The sequence below is a fragment of the Mesoplodon densirostris genome, chromosome 7, assembly GCF_025265405.1.
Source record: "Mesoplodon densirostris isolate mMesDen1 chromosome 7, mMesDen1 primary haplotype, whole genome shotgun sequence".
NCBI classification, from domain to species: domain Eukaryota; kingdom Metazoa; phylum Chordata; class Mammalia; order Artiodactyla; family Ziphiidae; genus Mesoplodon; species Mesoplodon densirostris.
The window spans coordinates 12390252-12410009 of NC_082667.1; the positions used below are offsets into that span (position 1 = coordinate 12390252).

The 19758-nt window shown below is 42.4% G+C and overlaps 1 pseudogene; it reads left to right on the plus strand.

Moving 5' to 3' along the window:
- Positions 1–8144: 8144 nt before the first annotated feature.
- On the plus strand, positions 8145–9101 carry LOC132494487 (olfactory receptor 5P55-like; annotated as a pseudogene).
- Positions 9102–19758: the final 10657 nt, after the last annotated feature.

A 19758-nucleotide genomic window follows, 5' to 3' on the forward strand; every position in this document is an offset into this window, starting at 1 on the left:
TTCACCAATGGACAGATCCTCCAAAATGAAAATAAATAAGGAAACACAAGCTTTAAATGATACATTAAACAAGATGGACTTAATTGATATTTATAGGACATTCCATCCAAAAACAACAGAATACACATTTTTCTCAAGTGCTCATGGATCATTCTCCAGGATAGATCATATCTTGGGTCACAAATCAAGCCTTGGTGAATTTAAGAAAATTGAAATTGTATCAAGTATCTTTTCCGACCACAATGCTATGAGACTAGATATCAATTACAGAAAAAGAGCTGTAAAAAATACAAACACATGGGGGCCTCCCTGGTGGCGCAAGTGGTTGAGAGTCCGCCTGCCGATGCAGGGGATACGGGTTCGTGCCCCGGTCTGGGAGGATCCCATATGCCGCGGAGCGGCTGGGCCCGTGAGCCATGGCCGCTGAGCCTGCGCGTCCGGAGCCTGCGCGTCCGGAGCCTGTGCTCCGCAACGGGGGAGGCCACAACAGTGAGAGGCCCGCATACCGCAAAAAAAAAAAAAAAAAAAACACATGGAGGCTAAACAATACACTACTTAATAACGAAGTGATCACTGAAGAAATCAAAGAGGAAATTAAAAAATACCTAGAAACAAATGACAATGGAGACACGACGACCCAAAACCTATGGGATGCAGCAAAAGCAGTTCTAAGAGGGAAGTTTATAGCAATACAATCCCACCTTAAGAAACAGGAAACATCTCGAATAAACAACCTAACCTTGCACCTAAAGCAATTAGAGAAAGAAGAACAAAAACATCCCAAATTTAGCAGAAGGAAAGAAATCATAAAAATCAGATCAGAAATAAATGAAAAAAATGAAGGAAACGATAGCAAAGATCAATAAAACTAAAAGCTGGTTCTTTGAGAAGATAAACAAAATTGATAAACCATTAGCCAGACTCATCAAGAAAAAAAGGGAGAAGACTCAAATCAATAGAATTAGAAATGAAAAAGGAGAAGTAACAACTGACACTGCAGAAATACAAAAGATCATGAGAGATTACTATAAGCAACTCTATGCCAATAAAATGGACAACCTGGAAGAAATGGACAAATTCTTAGAAATGCACAACCTGCCAAGACTGAATCAGGAAGAAATAGAAAATATGAACAGACCAATCACAAGCACTGAAATTGAAACTGTGATAAAAAATCTTCCAACAAACAAAAGCCCAGGACCAGATGGCTTCACAGGCGAATTCTATCAAGCATTTAGAGAAGAGCTAACACCTATCCTTCTCAAACTCTTCCAAAATATAGCAGAGGGAGGAACACTCCCAAACTCATTCTACGAGGCCACCATCACCTTGATACCAAAACCAGACAAGGATGTCACAAAGAAAGAAAACTACAGGCCAATATCACTGATGAACATAGATGCAAAAATCCTCAACAAAATACTAGCAAACAGAATCCAACAGCACATTAAAAGGATCATACACCATGATCAAGTGGGGTTTATTCCAGGAATGCAAGGATTCTTCAATATACACAAATCAATCAACGTGATACACCATATTAACAAATTGAAGGAGAAAAACCATATGATCATCTCAATAGATGCAGAGAAAGCTTTCGACAAAATTCAACACCCATTTATGATAAAAACCCTGCAGAAAGTAGGCATAGAGGGAACTTTCCTCAACATAATAAAGGCCATATATGACAAACCCACAGCCAGCATCGTCCTCAATGGTGAAAAACTGAAACCATTTCCACTAAGATCAGGAACAAGACAAGGTTGCCCACTCTCACCACTCTTATTCAACCTAGTTTTGGAAGTTTTAGCCACAGCAATCAGAGAAGAAAAGGAAATAAAAGGAATCCAAATCAGAAAAGAAGAAGTAAAGCTGTCACTGTTTGCAGATGACATGATACTATACATAGAGAATCCTAAAGATGCTACCAGAAAACTACTAGAGCTAATCAATGAATTTGGTAAAGTTGCAGGATACAAAATTAATGCACAGAAATCTCTGGCATTCCTATATACTAATGATGAAAAATCTGAAAGTGAAATCAAGGAAACACTCCCATTTACCATTGCAACAAAAAGAATAAAATATCTAGGAATAAACCTACCTAAGGAGACAAAAGACCTGTATGCAGAAAATTATAACACACTGATGAAAGAAATTAAAGATGATACAAATAGATGGAGAGATGTACCATGTTCTTGGATTGGAAGAATCAACATTGTGAAAATGACTCTACTACCCAAAGCAATCTACAGATTCAATGCAATCCCTATCAAACTACCACTGGCATTTTTCACAGAACTAGAACAAAAAATGTCACAATTTGTATGGAAACACAAAAGACCCTGAATAGCCAAAGCAATCTTGAGAACGAAAAATGGAGCTGGAGGAATCAGGCTCCCTGACTTCAGACTATACTACAAAGCTACAGTAATGAAGACAGTATGGTACTGGCACAAAAACAGAAAGATAGATCAATGGAACAGGATAGAAAGCCCAGAGTTAAACCCACGGACATATGGTCACCTTATCTTTGATAAAGGAGGCAGGAATGTACAGTGGAGAAAGGACAGTCTCTTCAATAAGTGGTGCTGGGAAAACTGGATAGGGACATGTAAAAGTATTAGATTAGATCACTCCCTAACACCATACACAAAAATAAGCTCAAAATGGATTAAAGACCTAAATGTAAGGCCAGACACTATCAAACTCTTAGAGGAAAACATAGGCAGAACACTCTATGACATGAATCACAGCAAGATCCTTTTTGACCCACGTCCTAGAGAAATGGAAATAAAGACAAAAATAAACACATGGGACCTAATGAAACTTCAAAGCTTTTGCACAGCAAAGGAAACCATAAACAAGACCAAAAGACAACCCTCAGAATGGGAGAAAATATTTGCAAATGAAGCAACTGACAAAGGATTAATCTCCAAAATTTATAAGCAGCTCATGCAGCTCGATAACAAAAAAACAAACAACCCAATCCAAAAATGGGCAGAAGACCTAAATAGACATTTCTCCACAGAAGATATACAGACTGCCAACAAACACATGAAAGGATGCTCAACATCTTTACTCATTAGAGAAATGCAAATCAAAACTACAATGAGATATCATCTCACACCAGTCAGAATGGCCATCATCAAAAAATCTACAAACAATAAATGCTGGAGAGGGTGCGGAAAAAATGGAACACTCTTGCACTGCTGGTGGGAATGTGAATTAGTACAGCCGCTATGGAGAACGGTATGGAGGTTCCTTAAAAAACTACAAATAGAACTACCATATGACCCAGCAATCCCACTACTGGGCATATACCCTGAGAAAACCATAATTCAAAAAGAGACATGTACCAAAATGTTCATAGCAGCCCTATTTACAATAGCCCGGAGATGGAAACAACCTAAGTGTCCATCATCGGATGAATGGGTAAAGACGACGTGGCACATATATACAATGGAATATTACTCAGCCATAAAAAGAAATGAAATTGAGCTATTTGTAATGAGGTGGATAGACCTAGAGTCTGTCATACAGAGTGAAGTAAGTCAGAAAGAGAAAGACAAATACTGTATGCTAACACATATATATGGAATTTAAGAAAAAAATATGTCATGAAGAACATAGGGGTAAGATAGGAATAAAGACACAGACCTACTAGAGAATGGACTTGAGGATATGGGGAGGGGGAAGGGTAAGCTGTGACAAAGTGAAAGAGCGGCATGGACATATATACACTACCAAACGTAAGGTAGATAGCTAGTGGGAAGCAGCCGCATAGCACAGGGAGATCAGCTCGGTGCTTTGTGACCGCCTGGAGGGGTGGGATAGGGAGGGTGGGAGGGAGACGCAAAAGGGAGGGGATATGGAAACATATGTATATGTATAACTGATTAAATTTGTTATAAAGCAAAAAAAAAAAAAAAAAAAAGTTGACCAGCAACTGGAGTCACACAGTCTCCAAACATTGTGTGACTAAAATAAGCTGAAACTCCTTGGTGGATTAACATCATCATAATAATAAAATTGAATGAACATCTACATTGTCCTATGGTGAGAGATTGGCCTCACGGAATTGGGACCCTGAGATTCTCATTTTTTTTCCACTCTTTATTTTTCAAGTATTTTCCTACTGAGTTGTAAATTTGGAACTTAGTTTTTCCTAAGCCATTAAATGCAATTTCTAGTTTTTCTTAGGCCATTAAATGCAATTTCTAAATATAATAAATTTAATTATATATCTAGTAATGTTTGTTAAAATTTAAAACAATCGGGGCTTCCCTGGTGGCGCAGTGGTTAAGAATTCTCCTGCCAATGCAGGGGACACGGGTTCGAGCCCTGGTCCGGGAAGATCCCACATGCCACAGAGCAACTAAACCCGTGCGCCACAACTACTGAGCCCACGCACCACAACTACCAAGCCCACGCACCACAACTACCAAAGCCCATGTGCCTAGAGCCTGTGCTCCACAACAAGAGAAGCCACCACAGTGAGAAGCATCTGCACCACAACAAATAGCCCCACTTGCCACAACTAGAGAAAACCTGTGCTCAGCAACAAAGACCCAACACTGCCAAAGGTAAATAAATTAATTAATTTTTAAAAAAATTTTAAACAATCACACTTGATCTTTGGTTAATGCTTCCTTTGCCCAAAACTCTAACAGATTAAATTCCCCCAAATAACTTAAGTGCTGTTTAAAATCAAATTCTCTTAAATAATTCAAAGTAAAGTCACAAAAAAAACCCTATAGGAGCAAATTCTCCTAAACATTTAAACACTATTTATAAAACATGATTAATTAAATGCTCTTAAACTTGTTAAACTACAATCACCAATTTAATTTAACCTGATTTCCAAGCCCTTCAAGTGCCTTCATAAATATTTAAGCAACTCCTGAAAATTACTAAATCAAAATGTTTATTTTTGGTAAATCAAATGTTCTGCATTTTAGCAGAGTCTAATCAAACATAGATTTAGTTAATTCAGTTTAGCTAATCATTCTCCATATTTCAAGTCTAATTAAGTAAATACTCTTAATTGTTTCAAGCACCTTAAATAGTATGCAGATGCAATATATATATATTCAAATATGTATTCAAGTTCATATTAAATAGTATAATTGTCACATAAACTTGTCATCTTAAAAATAGATCCTACACACAATTATCAATGCAGGGTGCAAAGCATACACCCAACTGAAAAGACTCATCCTGAGGCTCCCACAGCAACTGGAGTTACAAATGATTGTCCAAGATCCAAGATGAGCATTGTGGAGTCAGTGATTTGGGCTATGACTTCAAGACTGGAAGAGGGGAACATGGGTCTTCCTCCCTCAAGTGTTCAGCGCATCCTTCATGTTAACCAGCTCCTTTAGTCAGGTTCTGCTGCTATAACAAGGTACCCCAGGCCCCAGCTTCCAGTGGTATTGAGTTTCACAACCCAGTGCATCATCTTTCAATTCTACTCTTACCTAATTCTTTTTTGTTTTGAACATTTTAATTTAAAAGAATTTAGACTTACAGAGGAGATATAAACATAGTACAGAGCGTTCCTGTCTACCCTTTATCCATCTTTCTCTACATGACCACAGTACCACTGTTGAAAATAAGAAATTAAAATTGTTGCAATAGCGCTAACTAAACTATAGGTTTTATTTAGATTTCATCAGTTTTTCCACTAATGTCCGTTTTTGTTGTTGTTCCAGTCTCTAAATCCAGGATACCACATTGTCTCGAGTTGTTAAATTTTCTTAGTCTCCTCCAATCTGTGACAGTTTCTCGGTCATTCTTGTCATTTTTGCTGTTGACAGTTTTGAGGCATACTGGTCAAGTATTTTGTGGAATGTTTCCCGATGTGGGTTTGTCTGATGTTTTCTCATGATTAGGTTGAAGCTATGGATTTCTTACCCAATTCTTATAAACATTCTCCAATGTCTGTCACCTGATTTGGGCAAGTGGAATTCCAAACTCACCCATCTGGGTAGTAACTATCCTCTTTGCAGCCTGATTTGCCTTGATAAGACTCTGTATGTTCTTTTTTCTTTTTGGCCATGCCACGTAGCATGCGGGATCTTAGGTCCCTAATGAGGGATCAAACCCATGCCCCCAGCAGTGGAAGTGCAGAGTCTTAACCACTGGACCGCCAGGGAGGTCTATTGAGGGCCAACTATGTGCCAGTCACTGGAGATACAGCAATGAACAGAATTGACAAAAATGCCTGGCTTCACGGTTCGTGCATCTTAATGTCAGGGTAGAGATCATAAACTAATCAGTCATGCGTGTGTGTGTGTGTGTGTGTGTGTGTGTGTGTGTGTGTGTGTGTGTGTATAGCATGTTAGGAGAGAATCAGCCCTACGAGGAAAAAAAGATCAAACAGAGAAGAGGAATAGTGAGTGCTGGAGTAGGAGAGAGTTTCCTTTAAATAGGGTGCTTAGGGAGGGCTGCACAAGCAGGTGACATTTGAGCCACAGCTTAAAGGAGTAGAGAGAAGGAGCCATGTGGCAGCTAACTGAAGCAAAGCGAGGGTAGGGGCCAGTTAGCACAGAGGTCCTGAATCATGCCTGGCGTGTCCTGAGAGGAGTAAGGAGAGACGTGTAGCTAGAGCAGGGTTAGGGAGAGTGGGGAGAGGAGGATAAGAGAACAGAGAGGTAAAGAGAGTGTCAGAGTAGTGGCCAGCCTAGCAGAATGGGCTTTGAGGGCCATCGCGAGGGTTCTGACTTTCAGGTGTTAACAGAATCACCCTGGCTGCTCCTCATAAGAAAGAAACAAGACACCAGCTAAGACCAGTTGCAATAACCCAAGCAAGATAGGATGGTGCCTCTCAAAAAAGGGTGAGAAGTCAGTATACCTTTTGAAGGTAGAGCCAAAATGATTTGCTGAGGGATTCAATGAGGGGTCGGGGGGAAAAAGGTCAAAAATGGCTAGAAGGTTTTGGCCAAAAGAATTGAAAGGATTGAGTTGACATTACCTGAGTGGGAAGACGTTCTTATCTAATTATAGTTAATTTATATTCATTCATTGACATGAGGCACAGTGATAGATATCAGGGCACAAATTATTGAGATATTAAGTAACTCTCCTCCTACTAGGAGTAAAAAAATGCAATAGGAAAGATGGATGGGCATTTTTAAAAATTTTTATTGGAGTATAGTTGATTTACAATATTGTGTTAGTTTCTGATGTACAACAAAGTGAATCAGTTATATATATGTATGTGTGTGTATATATATATATATATATATATATATATATATATATCCCCACTCTTTTTTAGATTATTTTCCCATATAGGGCATTGCAGAGTATTGAGTAAAGTTCCCTGTGCTATACAGTAGGTCCTTATTAGTTATCTATTTTATATATAGTAACAGTAAAGTGTATATGTCAATCCCAATCTTGCAATTTATCCCTCCCTTTCCCTTTCCCCCCTGGTAACCATAAGTTTGTTTTCTACATCTATGACTCTATTTCTGTTTTGTAAGTAAGTTCATTTGTATCATTTTCTCTTAGATTCCACATATAAGCGATACCATATAGTATTTGTCCTTCTCTGACTTACTTCACTTGGTATGATCATCTCTAGGTCCATCCATGTTGCTACAAAAGGCATTATTTCATTCTTTTTTATGGCTGAGTAATATTGGATGGGCTTTATGTTAAGATATGGTGCTATTAATTCAACTAAAGGAGTATTTGTGAAATTCATGGGAGAGAGGAAGGGAACAGACCTCTAAGCTGGATTTGGAGAGACCCAAGGACATTCCAAGAAGAAAATGTTGAATGTGTGAAGACATAGACATTTGCAATAACATTGTATGTTTGTAGAAGTAAGTTTTTCAGAATTGCTAAAGGGTAAACTGAGAGCAGGGTAGCATGGAGGTGTTTCAAAGAGAACATCTAGCAGATTAAAGAATTTAGACATTATCCTAAGAGAGACAGGGAGCACTTACCACACAAGCATGATTGTGACATCACGGGATTGCTGTGGGATTCGGAGAACAATCTGCCACTCAGAGACAGATGTGACTTTTCATTTGTAGCAGATGTTAAAGGTTACCTCTTTGATGAGAATGTTATTGTTTCTCCATTCTTGTTTCTCCTCTTCTTCATTGTCATGCAAGAAACACACCAGTTCAATGGCCTGGGGTCAGAAGCACACCACAGTGAAGGGATTCATCCTGCTGGGCCTCACAAACAGCGCAGACCAAAAACAACTCAACTCCTCTTTGCCATCTTCCTGCTGATCTGCTCTGTGACTCTGGTGGGCAAGCTGGGCCTGATAGATGTGATCCATGCCAGCTCCACCCTCCACACCCCCATGTACTTCCTCCTGAGTGTGCTTTCCTTCCTTGACATCTGCAGTGCCTCCGTGTTCACTCCCAGGCTGCTGATCAACTTCCTCACCACTGACCAGTCCATCTCCTTCGTGGGCTGTGTGGTCCAGATGGCCCTCATGATCCTCCATGGCACAGGGGAGTGTCTGCTTCTGGCCATGATGGCCTATGACCAATTCGTGGCCATCTGCCACCCTCTCCTCTACCACACCATCATGTCCAAGCGTTTGTGTGTCCAGCTGGTGGTGGTCACCTATGCTGCTGGGGTGTTCATTTCAGCTGTTCAGACAGGGAATGCCTTCATCTTGCCCTACTGTGGTCTCAACATCATTGATCACTACTTCTGTGACATACCCCCCCCACCATGCTCCAACTGGCCTGCTCAGAGACAGCCATGGTCAATGTCATCTTGCTCGTCTTTTCTGCCTTGGTCACTGTCCCCACAATCTCAGTCACCTTGGTCTCGAATGCCTACATCCTGGTCACAATCTGTAGGATGAGGTCCTTAAAGGCCCAGCGCAAGGCCTAATCCACCTGTGCCTCCCACCTCACTGCCCTCTCCCTTTCCTATGGGTCTGTGTTCCTTGTATATGTCCAACCCACCCTGAAACTGCCTCAGCCTGTAACAAGATCCTCTCTGTGTTCTACACCATTGTGTTCCCCATGTTGAACCCACTGGTCTACAGCCTAAAGAATAAATATGTCAAGGCCTCTGCACAAGTTAGGGTTCTTAAGCTAAGCAGAAAAGTAATTTGTTAGAAAAGTATCTGGTAGCCCATAAGATAGAAGAGAAGCCTAGAGAACCCAGCCAGGACAAGAACCAAGAGAGGCAAGGCATAGCTAAGAGCCTGCCACAAGAGTAGTCTGTGCAGGATAGCACCATAGGAAGCACCACCTTTGGGCTCTCTCCATGGCTGCAGCTAGCACTGCTGCCCCAAGCTTTCAACACAACTCAGCTGCTGGACACAGCCACCTGCACTAGCCACCACACCTCCCTCTATAGCATCCAACTATGTATCATCTCTAACTGATCCTAGACCTTCCCATCATTCCCTGAAGCTCAAGTCCTAAGCAGGAGCATTCACCTGTCTGGCAACGTAGCTATTCTACATCTCTTGATATATTAACCACATCCAGCAGGGATATCTTACATCCACTGAGCTCCTACATCCACATTTCTGTTGTACAAAGCCCTGGGAGGTGGAAATAGGACCTCCTTTCACTTCAGAAGTGGGAGCTGGATTCTATATTCTTCCTGTCTTGAGAGTTCCCAAATATAGAAAGGAGCATTGAATGCCAAACAGTGAAAATGATGTATTTCAATAGGAGAAACCTTCCCTACAAGGCTCTACAGGGAATGTTGCCCTTCTGAATACATGATATTGGAGAAATAATCCATGTGGTGTTTGAGTATAGGAAGGAGATAGTAGTCCCTCGACTTTGTGGGAGAGAGTGGAGGCTCCAATTAGCCAGGGCCCAAAATGTGCTCTAAAGCAGTAATGAGCTATTATTTCTATGTAAATGGCCAATTAAACAAAATTAAAGGCTGAAAGACCATACAACTTTCTTCAATCAAGATCAAATTACCTTTATGTTTTTAGACAAAACCCTACTTGTATTATAACAGAAATCAGTCTTACTAATTTAAGAGTGGGGAAAAGGAGGTGGAATTTATTGTGAAACCCAGACGTCAACTGAGGTTCAGTATCTTTTGGGGATTCAAATAAAATTGGCTTGAACCCTGTTCCATGAGTGGTTGTGTCCCCACATCCCTGCCAACCTGTAAATCCTAGGTAACAGGAGATGGGCTGTAAATGTGTTTTATGCTTTGCCTGGTTACCTCTAATTCTGAGTTCCTTAATCCACTGAATTACTTCAGTTTATGAATCAGCCAGGGAGGAAGAAAAAGCATGGGATTAAGAATGTGGATGATGGGCTTCCCTGGTGGAGCAGTGGTTGAGAGTCTGCCTGCTGATGCAGGGGACACGGGTTCGAGCCCTGGTCTGGGAAGATCCCACATGCCGTGGAGCAACTAGGCACGTGAGCCACAACTACTGAGCCTGCGCATCTGGAGCCTGTGCTCCGCGACAAGAGAGGACGCAATAGTGAGAGGCCCACGCACCGCGATGAAAAGTGGCCCCCACTTGCCACAACTAGAGAAAGTCCTCGTATAGAAATGAAGACCCAACACAGCCATAAATAAATAAATAAATAAATAAATAAATAAATAAATAAATAAGCCAAGCATTTTAAAAAAAAAAAAAAAACAGAACAGGTCTTATCCAATGGTAGCAAACAGAACCACAATAACTTGTCTACCCACAGACCACTTAGTCTCTCCAGTTTCTTTAAAAAATAAAAAAAAGAATGTGGATGATATAAATGGGGAAGAGGGAAAAACAAAACCTGACCGTCTTAGATCCTGATGGGGAAGAAAAAAGGGGAGTATAGGCAGGTTGGGTTAAGGGCAATACAGCTGGGCTTGAGGCCTGTGAAGAAGACAAAGAAGCAATTGCATCTCTGTCAGATAAATCATTCACCTGTAACTTCACAGATGTCTAAGTGAAACTTTTTCCTATAAAACTAATTAATCCATGGGTGAACCTGTTGATCAATGCTTAGTGATGATATTGGAATCACCTCCTGGCTTTATGTTCAGGTTTGAGGTCATTTTTCTTAACATACTGTACTAGGCTTCTCCAGAGAAGCAGAACCAACAGGATATATATGGATAGATAGATATAAGAGGAGATTTATTATAGGAATTGGCTCGTGCAGTTATGGAGGCTGAGATCCACAATCTGCCATCTGCAAGCTGGAGAACTAGGAAAGACAGTGCTGTAATTCAGTCTGAACAAAAGCCTAAAAACCAGGGGGCTATCGATGTAAGTTGTGGTGAGATTCTGAAGGCTCAGGAACCAAGATCAGCAATATCTGAGAGCAGGAGAAGATGGAGGTCCCAGTTCAAATAAAAACAGCAAAGTCACCCCTCCTTGGCCTTCTTGTTTTATTCAGGCCCTCTACCGACTGGATCATGCCCACCCACATTGGGGAGGACCATCTTCTTTACTCAGTCTACCAAGTCAAATGCTAATCTCTTCTGGAAACCCCTCACAGACACATTGAGAAATGTTTTACAACTATCTGTGCATCCTTTTGTCCAGCCAAGTTGACACATAAAATTAACCATCACACATACTAAGGCTAGAGCATGCTCCAGCCGGTCCCCTACCACCTCCGCAATACTCCATCTCAGACTCAGGAAGTTAGGAACTGCAGTTTCTTCATGAAAATAAGCCATTTGCTTAATGAGAAAGTTTTCTTTAAATAATAATTTCCCTTAGGGCCAAGGAGACGCAGAGGACCAGGAAACAGAGAAGGGGAGGTGCCAACCCCTCCTTCACTGCCCTGGTAAACCCAGACTCTGCTTCCTAACTTCAGCAGTTCCTGAGCACATGTTGCCAACAGCCCTAGGCAACCTAGTCACTGACTGAGAAGTGAACAGTTTCCCCAGAAATTGATGGGTGAGTAGCCTAAGAGGAATGGAAGGAAGACAAGGCAGAGGTGTGAGCGCAGGAGTAGTTGGTGACATGGCCAAGTTTCCCCAGAGAGACAAAGCAGCCAATTCCTTCAGCCCCCCACATCCTGCCCTCTCCAAATGGAACCCAGTCCTCTCCTCCCCTCTCCCTTCACCTAAAACCATCTGGCATAGAACCCAATAGGAGTCATTGGAATGTTGGTTGGAAATTAAGTCAAAGTGTTACCTCTCTCAAGAGCATTTGAATTAAATTACACATCTTTAGAGCACCCAGAGCCCAGCCAGTACCTGAAGATCTAGAACTTTCCATTGGGTGGAAGTGAAGCCAAAGGTAGGGTCAGATCAAGCCACAGGTGCTAAAAGGAAGACCAGTCTGTGGTTCCAGAGAGGCAGACAAAGCACTGGGCTACAATGGATCACAGTCCAAGCAAACAGTCAGTGCTGAATGAGTGTTTGCTGTTACCAATGACTGGCTCCATCACCTGAGAAAAATTGGTCAGCCTTGCTGGGCCTCAGGTCTGTCCTATGTAGAATAGAGATGATCCCTAAAATCTCCTGTTTACAGATGGAAAGGGGGATAAATCACTTTGAATCTCCTGGATGTTCATCTTGTTCTCAAGGCTCTCAAACTCATTTAAACTGACCCTAAAAGTCTTTGGGGGAGGGATGTTGTAATGAAGTGGGGAGTCGGCCCTGGCACTGGGATCTTCAGTGGAAAACTCAAGCTCTCCAGCGGCTGATAACTTCACTCACCAAGCGTAATGTCTCTCCAGACATCACTTCCAGGGGCAACTTGGGGCAGGATGGAAGGAGCCAAAATTAGATAAGACAGGGGCCTTCCCTTGGAGAAAGAATCTAAGACAGTCTAAGGGCATCTCCAACGGGAGCTGGCCAGAGGAAACTAGTATCTCAAGGAGGGGGAGATGGACAGATATCCTTCAGAAGATTCATGGATCCCGCTAGGGTGTGGCCACCCTGCCTTCTCCACAGGATCCTGAATGCTGTCCACACCCCCCACCAGTGTCATAGACCCCGTTTCATCCTTACCCTCTCCGGGACCTTAGAGAAACTGGCCAGTCCCAAGAAGCTGAGTTAGATGGGAAGCAAGCCTGGCTCATAGGCAGTGTGTGGATAAGCTCTGTAAAGATGAACTTGCTCCATGGAGGGGTACCAGTCAATCTCAGACCCCATTCTTCTACCCTAAGATGCTCATAAAGTATGATGTTTGATCATTTGAGAGACTGAAGTTTCAAGGCCAGCCCTCCAGAGTTGTTATCACCCAGAAAACTCTATGCCCAATAAACACTGTATCTGAAGCAGGACCTCAGGGTCTGAACAGTGCGGCTTCCCTTGGGTGTTACTATTGCATCCAACAGACAGTTTGCTGTTCTACTCACATGCTCTTTGAAGCTCAAAACTGCAATTCTTTATAAAAAATGACCCAATCATTCAATTTACAAAGTTGTCAGTAAACAAGTGATGTGAGCAAAACTGGCAGGCTCTCAAACTGTGCCCTAGAAGACCAAAGCAAGAAGGAAGACCAGAGACAGACTTGAGGACTTATGGGCAGGATGGGATGTTTAAAATTTCTTAGCGGTTCCTATCTGACATCGCTGCCTTCATGCCTCTCCCCCTCCTGACTTCCACAGTCACAAGAGTTGGGCTCAGACATTCAGCCCAAATGTGGGTCGCTGTCTTGGCAGCCCCAGCACTGAGTCTCCAAAGTGGAGCTCCTGGGGGAAGCCAGAGTTTTCACTCAGTGTGATCATCACAAACCATGGTTAAAGCCAACTCACTTGCCATACTCACCCCTCATTTCCTCTTCCCCAGGCTTAGCTGTCACTGAGAAATCACATGCTCCTAAATACAACCCAGACCTACTGGGTAATTAATCTACCTCCTTAGCCACCCAATCACTCTCCCAAATTTCCTTCGTTCTCTTTCCCTATGAACCAGAAATCCTGAGACAGAAGATTGTAGATTCATGAGAGCATAAGGTGAAACAGAAGTTACATGGGTCATGGAATCAGACAGGACTGGTGTCTGAATCTGGTTTTGCCATGTACAATCTAGCTTAATTTGTCAACAAGAAAGTTGTGTAAAGATTAAATACTTATATGGTAAGAGGCTTAGCATATAGCATGGTTTAGAGTAGATGACCACTTGATACCAGCTTCCCCACTTCTTCTAGGATTATTCATTCTGGGCATTAAAAGGGCATTGGCTGCTGATATCAGTGATGTGGTCAGGCAAAATAACATCTTCATTTTGCCCTCCTGTGGCTCCAGCATCGTTAATCATTACTTCTGCGACCTCTGCCTCTCTGCCTAACCTCCAACTTACCTGTGCTGACATTGCCAAGGCTGAGGCCATCCTCTTCCATTGTTCTGCTTACCCTCTGCATTGTCACTGTCAGCCTAGTCATGATCAGAAGGATGCATCCCCTGAAAGCCCAAAGCAAAGCTCCCTCCATCGGTGACTTTCATCTTACTGTCATCTCCCTCTTCAATGGCACCATCGTGTTCATATATGCTCAGCCAAGCCCTCGAAGTCTCAAGACAATGGGCTAAACCCTGAGGTCCTGTAGCAGGACAGAGCCAAGACAAGTAATCAGACCTTGCAGAGCACAGTAACTCTAAACCAAGGATGAGTCAAAGGCCAAAGGTTTCAAAACCCAGGCCAAGATAAGAAAGGCAGCATCATGAGTGAAATCAGGGTCAGACACAAAGTTAGACCAATAGGTGGTACCCTTGGGGGCAAGACAAATATCAGATTCCTTGTCCTTAAGGCCATTGGAAGTCAAACCTAACTTTTGAGGAGCCAGCCTCAGAAAGGGGTATTTCAGATCTCTCCAGACTCCTGCTTATGTACAAAATTTGTTTGGAGTTAAGCTTCTTTTAAACACCCATCCTCTCCTATTCTGGCACCTGACCTTGACCTCTCCTCCACAGCTCTATTGCCCCTGATAAGAGACAGTGGCCAAAGACAGCGCTTCAGAGGCTGAAGTGAAGCGTACTCTGTTCCAGCACCTGTTTCTTCACCAGCCTCTTTTTTTCATGAGCTCTCCACTCCCAGGACAGCATACAAACACAAGCACATTTGTCACTGAGACAGTGCTGAATTATTCCCACAGTTACATTCCTACAAACTCTGCTCACCGTTGTTATCTGGCTGTGTATCTTGCTTCCCCAACTGAACTGCAGGCTCTCTGAAGCAGGAACGAAAGCTCATATTTCATTTCATCCCCAACTGAGCCTAGCACAGTGCTGGGTAGTTAATCAGGGCATATTAATTAAGGCATATGTATTTATATATATTTCACCTCTTCCTCTTTGGAGTTTCGGCTTTTAGACAGCAGAAGATAAAAAGAATACCAGTTGTTATTCTATAAGGCTCGGGACGTTATGAAACACTCTGCTCCCTGAAGGAGGCATTTGCCTAATAATGATCATTAATAGCTAATATTTATTGAACATATATTATGTGCCAAGAATTCTGGGAGGCACCACATACACACTATTTCATTTAACCCTCATAACAATTCTATGAGTAGGTTATGCCTATTTCACATATGAGAAAACTGAGAGTCCAAGAAATCTAGGGTCAAATATAGTTCAATGGCAGATCCAGGTCCAGCTGATTCCAAAGCCTATGCTCTACTTGAACGTCTAAAACCCCTTGGGTTTTTGCAGAAAATCACACAAGTTTACATTTCTACTGCTTCCAAAATATCCAGAGAACTTCTCCCTATTTCCCACCAAGGCCCAGCTTTTCTATTAGTCCCATAGAGTCTTGACTCCTACCAGGAGTTTTCAGTTCCTACAGAGCACCTGAAGAGCCACTTGGAAGAGGAAAAAAGAAATGGGATAGAAGGGGCGGGAAAAATTAGGAAATGAAAGGGCCCTTGGTGCCACTGCTCTGGCCCCACTCCTTTTGCTACGAAAGAAAGCCCCAATTTCCTAAGCCAGTTACCTCTCCATCATCGCCTTCCTGAGTTCCATCTTAATGCTAGTGTAGAGTTTCTTTGTGAGTCACAACAAATAATGAAGCCGCTTTTTCTTCCAAGGCAAGTTCAGGCTGGTTTCAAGAGTGAACAAGCAGTGATTCACTGATTGAATCATAAATGGGGGGCTTGGAGAAGGAGTGACGTTGCTTAAAGTAGCATCTCTCCCCCATATCAGAGAAGGGTCTATTGAACCAGGACCTCAATTTTTCCTTGTGCAAAAGGAAGTATTTAGAAAATAAGATCTAAGGAAGGTCACTTCCGGTCCTGATATTCAGATGAAATCTGAACCCACTTGGCAGTACCAATGAACCTATGTATTGATAAAACATATACTGATGGGGTAACCTGCCTTACAGGTAATGTAACTCTGCTTTTCTTCTCAATTATCAGGTGGCCAAAACAGAAAGCAAAATGGCTCCCCCCAAAACAGGAAGCAATATGTTCCCAAGTCACCCTGGGTAAAGAATGGATTGTCAATTGATAACTCTTTGAAACACCACCAGAAAACTTGTTCCTCGACCAAAGCTAAGTTTATTAGACATACTATAATAAGAGAGAATACAGAATCTTAGTAGTTCTCAATAGGAGGAAATCAATGGAAAATATTTATAGATTTTGGGGGTCTGGATTCAAGTGGTCCAAGGTGGATCTTCCACATCAAGGAGCAGATCAGGACTGGACAAAGTCTGTGACATTATAGTTTAGGATTGACAGATACAAGGGGGAAGGGCCTGAAAGCAAATCTTGGTAAGTAAACTACTGTTTGTTGAGAAAATTGTTTACCCAAGTGAGTGATCTATTGTCTTAATAGGAGAGATGTTTGCCTAGAGAAGCAAACTATTTGTTCAGATAAATTGGCCTGCAGGAATTCCATGAAGCAAACAGTGAAGTTATTTATTGGTTTACAATCATATCTTCCTAGGCCTGAATTTCTGGGAACAATTAGCTAAGTCATGTTGCCAAATAGGAAGTCTCAGCTCTCAGTCCCAGTAGTTAAACTATGTGGATATAGATGATCTCCAAGCTCAAGTTCAATTTATTTTTTTTTAAACTACCAGGAGACTCTATTCTGTTCCCATGGAAACTGAACTTCACCTCACTTCCTCCCACCAGTGACATTAATTCTGGGCCATAATGCTGTGTGTTTCTCCCATCTTACCCCACAAAGTGAGCAGAGATAGTTAATAGAGAAATAGTTTCAGCTGAAGAAGCACTCATATCACTTGTCAATCAGGCTTGAAAGAATGGGGTTGCATAGAGCCTGCTATTGACAACTAGAACCTTCTCATGTTAAAAAAATGAATTGTCATAAATGAGCCATGGGGACGTAATGCATAGCATGGTGACTACAGTTAATGATACTGTCTTGCATAGTTGAAAGTTGCTAAGAGAGTAGATCTTAGACATTCTCATCACAAGAAAAAAAATTGTAACTACGTATGGTGACAGATGTTAACTAGACTTGTGATCATTTCTCAGTATATACAAATATCAAATCATTATGTTGTACACCTAAAACTAATAGAATGTTGTATGTCAATTATATCTCAATAAAAAATGTTTTTAACTAAAAGTCAAAACAGTTTTAAAAAACTGTCTTAGGTTAATTAGCTAGATGCTGGCTCAGTAAGTGTGAAGAAAGGACTTCTCAGAGGAAACAGGAAGGAGCCTGGCCCGAGAAGCATGGACCATCTGAATTAGGAGAGATGAGATAGAACTGGGGTCACAACCAAGAGAAGAAGTTTGCCCTGGAAAAAGATATCAGGCAGGGCTTCCCTGGTGGCGCAGTGGTTGGGAGTCTGCCTGCTGATGCAGGGGACACGGGTTTGTGCCCCGGTCCGGGAAGATCCCACACGCCGCGGAGCGGCTGGGCCCGTGAGCCATGGCCGCTGAGCCTGCGCGTCCAGAGCCTGTGCTCCGCAACGGGAGAGTCCACAACAGTGAGAGGCCCGCGTACCGCAAAAAAAAAAAGATATCAGGCAGCTGAGGCTGCTGTATTAACGACAATACCCGAATCTCACTGGCTCTCAGCAGCAGAAAGTGTATTTCTCACTCGTGTTCACGTCTATCATGAGCCAGTAGTGAGTCTGCTCCTTTTCATTACAAGATTCAGGCTCATGTAAGAGAAGCCCCTATATCCTGGACATGGCTGGTGTCATAGCAGAGGGAAGAGAGGGGATATGGGAGACCACGGGGTGGCTCCTGAGGCATGTATGCTCAGAGAGGGCAAAATCACTTCCATTCACAGTCACGGGGCCACACCCAGTGATGTGGCCAAGCTTAATTTAAGTGAGGAAAGAGAATGGATAAGAATTCTTATCCGAGAGCTCCAGGGAGGAGCACTGACTCTTAGGCAGCATAATAAAATCTAGCACAATGAAGGAGACATTGCATTCATGAGTAGAGGACTGGCAGCATGAAGGGGGCATTTGTGGGGTAGATGCATCAGACACCTCGTGCAGGTTGGGATGCAGCGCAAAGGTCAGAGGACTCAGCACTGTTTTACTTCTACTGGCGAGATTCAGCAGGTCTTCCCAAGTGAATAAACCCCCTCTTACCTGCAGGAAACATGGGCAATCCAGTCGCTCATCTGCTGTGACTCTCTCCCAGATCTGTAGTCTAGGGACTGAATTTCTTTTACCCAAACAAGTCATTTGCTTAACAAGGCCTCTTGCTTTATGAGGTGATTTCCCCTGGGATTGTGGAAACCCAAGGTGCCAGAGTCCCCAAGGAGTGAGCCAGTGTCTTCCTTCCTGGACTGGGAAAAGCAGTCTTTCTATACCCTGTTCTCACTGGACTTGGCCCTCCAGGGCCCATACCTGAAGGGGTGTGTCAAAGTTATTTGTAACAGTGAAAAGTTGGAAATACCTTATTGTCAACCCAGGGGGACAAGTAAATGATACCACACATACACAATAAAAAACATGCAGTGATTAAATACAATTATGTAGACTATTACTTTTTTTTTTTTTTTGTGGTACGCGGGCCTCTCACTGTTGTGGCCTCTCCCATTGTGGAGCACAGGCTCCGGACTCACAGGCTCAGAGGCCATGGCTTACGGGCCCAGCCGCTCTGCGGCACGTGGGATCTTCCCGGACTGGGGACTATTACTTATTGATTGATATAGGGAAATGCCCATGGCATGAGTGAGAAAGTAAATGACAGAATATCTTGCGTAGTAGAATTCTGTTTGATTCTGTTTATGGAAAATCGTGGTCATGATTGCACTGAGAAATTTATAACACGAACACTCACCAATGTCCATTTTCTGTGGTAGCAGGATTTTAGATGATGTTCTGCTCTCTTCTTGGTTCTTTTCTGTGTTGTTTAAATTTTTTACAACTAGCATGTGTTATTTTTACAAAGACAATAGAGCTATTTTGTAGGTGGGAAAAATTATGTTGGTTTTTTTTAGGTGGAGAGATGTATTTTCAATATTGTTAAGTGAATAAAGCAAATATGATATAATCCCATTATTGTATATTTACAGCAAATATACATGCTTGTTTCCCAGGGATATTCTGAGGATCAAAGGAAATAACAGTTGAGGAAGCTACATCTAGACCATCAAAGAGGGCACATATGTTGATGTCATTATCACTTTCAGTCACTTCTTGTGAGACCTGGGGATTATGTGGACTTGTGTCCCTGTGCACATCTCAGCCTTTTGAGTCTCAGTAACCTGAAGACAGGCCCACCAGGGATGGACACTGTAAATGAAGAGCATCTGTCCTAGCATTTGATGGAGAATCCCTGCTCCTCAGGGGTTCCCAGACAACCCTCCCAAAGACCTCTCCAGCATACCTTGGAGACAACCTGCAGTTCTAGGACTGCTCCTGGGAGGACCAGTCACAAATTCCCACTGGCACATT